The sequence below is a fragment of the Pteropus alecto genome, unplaced genomic scaffold (genome assembly GCF_000325575.1).
Source record: "Pteropus alecto unplaced genomic scaffold, ASM32557v1 scaffold92, whole genome shotgun sequence".
Lineage (NCBI taxonomy): Eukaryota > Metazoa > Chordata > Mammalia > Chiroptera > Pteropodidae > Pteropus > Pteropus alecto.
Genome location: NW_006432447.1, coordinates 1,943,883 through 1,949,626, shown reverse-complemented (window position 1 = coordinate 1,949,626; position 5,744 = coordinate 1,943,883). Strand labels below are relative to the sequence as shown.

At 40.9% G+C, this 5,744-nt stretch overlaps 1 pseudogene; it reads left to right on the top strand.

The window, feature by feature from the left end:
• Nucleotides 1–841: 841 nt before the first annotated feature.
• LOC112475978 lies at nt 842–955 on the top strand (annotated as a pseudogene).
• Nucleotides 956–5,744: the final 4,789 nt, after the last annotated feature.

Sequence of the window (5,744 nt, the reverse complement as noted above, 5' to 3'; positions counted from 1 at the left end):
TTACTGAGTAAAAGAAACTCCAGTAAATAGTGCTTTACTAATGAGATGAGGAGGGAGGTTAGGGGCATTCTCCAGTCCTACGATTAGGGCTCGGTCTTTCAGTGAGCCAGTGTCTCTGGACTGTGAATTTCACAAGAGTTTCTCCATTTTTTTTCTCCCCGCTTGGGTGGGATACAAGGGTTAGAACAGGCTAGACTTGTTTATTTCTGTTCTCCCAGGTCAGCTAGGCTCTGATAATATACTAGCAGGTTAGGCTCTGTTACACTGGTTTCCCCTGAGAACAGGCCTTGTTAAGAGGGACGGAGTGCTCAGGCTTATTTCAAAATGGTTCATTTTCCCCTCCTCCTCTGGGAAGCACAAAGGAAATTTCTCTATATTTCCTGTGGGAACCTAGACAAGCTCCTGGAGGTAAAACTCACTATATTTTGCTGCCCACCCCCATTTGCACTATTGGATTCTCCTGGAGTTTTTAACCCTCAGACTTGAGCCTATAGCATTAGTCAGTTACAGTTCAGGTTTTCCCACTCCAGCAGTGGCTGCCTTGATGGTTTCCTCTGTGAGTCTCTGCTCCTGGAAGCCATAGCTCCCTGTATTCACCTGTGTCTTCAATCTTGCTGGCAGCAGTTTGTCCTGTGTCCTCTCCTTTCATGGATCCAAGAAGAGTTGCTGATTTTTCAGTCTGTTAAGCTTTTACTCATTAGAATGGAGGGGTGACTTCCAAGTTCCTTATACACAGAACCAGAAACCGAGTCTCTTAAATCTTTAAAAATCCTTCCCAGCAATGATTTTTCAGTATACTGAAAATATATTCAGTATGTACAGATTAAAAATTTTACCCTGAGTCTACAGCCATGCCACCCTGAACACATCTCATCTGATCTCAGAAGCTAAGCAGGGTTGGGCCTGGTTAATACTTGGATGGGAGACCACCTAGGAAGACGAGGTGCTGTAGGCTTAAAAAAAAAAATTACCCTGGATATTTTATATTCTCTCTACATAATTTTATATTTTAATGCTATTCTAAATGGCATATTTAATTTCATTTCTGATGATTTCATTACTGGTCTATATAGAAATACAATTTATTTTTGTACCTTTGACCTTGTATTTTGTAAGCCTATAAAATCACTTAGTAGTATAATAGCTTTTTAAATAGATTCGGGATTTTTTTTTATAGAGATAATTCTGTCATCTGTGAATGAAGACAGTTTTAGTTCTTTTTTCCCAATCTATGTGTCTCTTATTTCTTTTCCTGCTTTATTGCACTGTCTATGACTTCCAGTACAACATTAAATAAATGTCATGAGAGTGGTCATGCTTCTCTTGTTTCCCAAACTCAGGAGGAAATCATTCAATCTTTCATCACTGAGTATGATGTTAACTGTAAGTTTTTCATAAGTGCTCTATCAGGTTTAGGAAATTCCATTTATTCCTTGTTTTTCTGAGAGTTTTCATTGTATGTTGTATTTTGACAAGCATTTTTTTGTATCTATTGAGATGAATACATTTCTTTGTATGTTAGTCTGTTACTATAGTAAATTATATCGAGAGATTTGCAAATAATAAACCAATTACTGCTTTATCCCAAACTAGAAATGGCCCATATGTCAATAGGACAATGGCTAAACAAATAGTGTTTTACACATAAACTTCTTTATTTTCTCTAAAGTAGCAGCAATGAAAAACGTCAAGAAACCTAAAAATGTAGACAAATGATATGGGCAAATTGCAGGAAGGAAACCCTAATTTGCTGATGAGTATATGAAGAAATTCTCAACCTCACTGCTAATCAGAGAACTGCACATTGAAATAAGAGAGCCCATGTTTTACCCAGTGATCTCGATAGCCACAGACTTCTGGTGCTTCTCTCCCAGAGAGACACAAGAATTGATGCCGTAATAAAACACCTAATTACTGACAAAAGTTAAAGAATTACTATCTAGTGCCTGGCAGGGAGGAGTAACTGGTGTCGCTGTGTTTGAAGGCAATCCGGTAGGTATGAGTGACAAGAACTTGCCCCATACTTTGGTACTTATCTAGAAGAAACTCTTACACTTACACAAGTCCAAGGACAAGGATAAACATACACCTACGTGTATCACTGTGTTGCTTGTGATAGCAAAGAGAAGAAAGTAATCTAGTTGTCTCTCTGGTTAAATAATTATGGAATTTGCCCATGATAGAATGTTATGCAGGAGGAGGAAGTAACGGATTTGATTTTAATACAGCAACACAGATAAATCAGAAAAACATATTGAATAGAAAAAGTAAACAACAAAATAGGTCCATCACACAGAGCCATTTACATAAATTAAAATATATGCTGCATTATATATTTTTAAGACTAGATTTATCTGAATAAAATCATGGAAGGTGGATTGAAGGGATGTGCATAAAATATTCTAGAATGAGTTTCTATGGAACAAGGGAACTGGAATAGGTTTGTAGAATAAAGCAAAGAAATGGAAATAAAATAAATGAAAGAGAGTCCTTGAACTAAACGAGAGATGATAATGTTCCTTGAGCTGAAGCATATTATCAACTAAGTCTTGGTCCATGTGTCTTACCCACCCCTCCAAAAAAATTCAAATTTAAATAAAATTTTAGTCCCTGAGACAGACCTATGTGGGACAGATTTGGGATCTATGCCTCTTTGGAGCCCTTCTAAAGTTCCCCCCAAAACAGTCATGTCCTTGAGCAGACACAAAGCTACAAATTGTCAGATTGCACACAGTTTGGGTGACAAGTTGCACTGTTCCAGCCCCAGCACCTGGCTCATTCCTGTTTCTTCAGATGTGTTATTTTGCTGGTGCTGATGATGATATCCCAATATAGTGAATAATGAACCTCTTGCACATTCCAAAGTGGCTTAAAAATCCAACACTTTTTCAAACTCCTCTCATTTTGATTATCTCAGACACATAAAGGAAGCCCCTCTGCACAACTGTGAGAGGAAGGAACCCTCTGAGATTTTCCATCCCCTGAAGGAGTGAGGGAGTTGTGTGTCATCAGCTGCTTCTGCTGGAGCTGTTGCAATGAATTACTCTACCTGGGTCAAGTTGCCATAAAGATAGAAAGAGAGCAAGGGAAGCATGCTGGTTTTCAAATTAATTTTACACAGAGAAATGCTGTGCTCTAGTTTGAGTGGGTGAATAGTTGGCATCAATTTTTAAGTGTCCAACCAAGAGGGAAGCAAAAAGAAGCCTATATTTGTGAAAATCTTTGGGGAAAAAACATGGTAAAAAATAAAAGAGAGAGAGAGAGAGAATTTGCCTTTCTCTATCATCTATCTATCTATTACTTATCTATCTATCACCCATCTATCTATCTATCATCTGTCATCTATCTATCTATCTAACCTATTTCTGTGACAAGGCTATGGAAATGTCATACAGCAGATGACTCTGTAATCATTGCATTTGCTGCAAAAAGGTATATTTGTGTGGGGAAAAAAAAAAGAAAATTTATTTAAATTATTCCTTTTCATAGTAAATTTTTGTTATTCACTTTAAGTATTCAGTTGCTTGGCAAACACCGTTACATACACAAGTAATAGCTTGCCTTGAGTAAGCTGCATATTTATAAATGCTACATTTGGACCAACTATTTAATATGAATTCCTAGTACTAGATTTGTAAGGCAATTCATTAATTTTAATAAAGAATGATGGGTTGTACATTGTATGGCATTCCTATTGTAATACTATACCCATTCCAGCTGTGGCTGTGGATCTGTATTGTTGGCTTAAACATGATTTTTTTCTCTTCTGCTCACTGACTACAGCATAGAGGCACTTGCACTTTTCCCTGGTGAAAAAGTGACCAGCCCTGGAGAGGACTTTGTTGGCCACACGCACCCCCTCCCAAACATCTATCCCTCACCCATCCCTTTATGTAGCATGTACAAGGTCCGACTGAAATTGACTTACCACCCTCATTCCTGACATCAGCCCCCAAAGTCCTAAATCAATCAGCTAACCCCCTCCTCTTCACCAGAGTAATTGGTCTAATTAGAATAAAACTCAGGGCTTTGGATGATTTGGAAAAGAGAAGCTCTCTTGCGCTGGATGGAGTGGTGTGTGGATGGGAAGCCGAGAACCGCTGCAGCCCTTTGAACTCAAAGGCAAGCAGCTGCCCCACAGATGGCAGAGCAGACAGAAAGCCAGAGAAATGGAGCCAGAACCCTGGTTGACTGTGCTTGAAGGCGGCACTCTCTCTCTGAACATTTTCGTCATGTGAGTCACTATTCGTTTTAGCCAATTTTCCCCCCATTACTTAGGAAACTAATGCATTCTGACCACAGTGGGCCCAAAGTGCTAAAGATAAGTGGGGAGCGGGGTGGAGGCCATTTATTTCTTGGCAATCCTCTTCCGCGTTTGTTTATCCAGCATCCTGCCTTACCTCCAGGAGCTGTCTTTGCACATTTGTGATATTGACCAGCTAATTCTTTCTAAAACCACCTTTCTCTACTTCCCGTACCTCTTCCACACTAGTGACTCAATCTAAATCTATCCATAACTCGATGGTGGGGACTCTGGGACATCCATCTAGTGCCTTTCCACTCTCGACTTTCTCCAGCTGACAGTGCTGAGGGAGGGGCTAGGAGTTGTACCTCCTCAGTCATGGACCCACAAGTCCCCGAGACAGCAGGGAGAGTCGACAGCACAGGCTACCTTGTGGCAGTAATGGAAATTACAGCCCGACAGATGGGCTGGAGTGTGAGGGAGTCCAGGGAGACCAGTCGCTGATGATCGCAGTGGCTACCAGGCTCTTGTCCCTGGCACTCTGCTGCCATCATGTCCTATGTCTGCTCAACCTCCTAGACTCCTCCATCTGTTTCCCAAAGACAGAGCCCCTTTCTGTTTGCTATTTCTCTACCATGATTTCTTCATCACCATCACTCCAAGAGCCTTGAGTTCCAGCACCACAGGTCTCCTCAATTGCCCTCTCTCCTCTCATCCCTAATACACCCAATGCCTTCTCATCCTTATGCTGATCCTTGTTTTTCTACCCCTTCCTGAATCCTCTTTCTCCATCTATCTGGTCTGCCTTTCTAAAGTCTGCCTGTACGTCATGGACTTGCTCCTGAGTAGCAAAAGTTTAAGGAAAAGGGCATAGGTTTAAATTCTGCCTAAGTCAGCTGTGAATAATGCAAAGATGCTTAATTTTTCTGGAAGAGGGGCACCAAAAACTCATGATCCACTTCTGCATGGCCACCTGTCCAAGCTTCCTCTCCTTTCTGCATGGAAGTCATATATCCCAGGAACAATGTCCTACAAACACATTTTATGTGTTACCATGAGCCTGTGGCCCCAGATTCCACTCTAGCCCCCTAGTAAGCTGAACCATGTGGAGGGCTTCCTTTACCTGAATGAGAGGCAGCTATAACCAAAGCCATCTAGGATGCTTCCTCTCTGGATCTCACCTGTCCAAAAGAGAGGAAAGGTATTCCCAAAGAAAGGTACCCAAAATATAGGAAGAAAGGAATTTCTAACTCCAAGAGTAGAGCTGCCCTTCTCAGGCTACTACCCAAGACTTTTCTGGGTGAGGCTATTTCTAGGCAGAAGTTGCCCTGACCTTTACATGGGACGTGAGAAAAGAGGAAAAGAGAGATGAAAATCAGCTGTTATATCAGACATCATAGCTCTGGATCAGATGAGTTCATTAGCCTCTTCAGCTTCTAATTTCCTCCTTGACCATCTAAGTCCCTAAGCTTGTCCTTTAGAACAGGGGTCCCCAACCCCT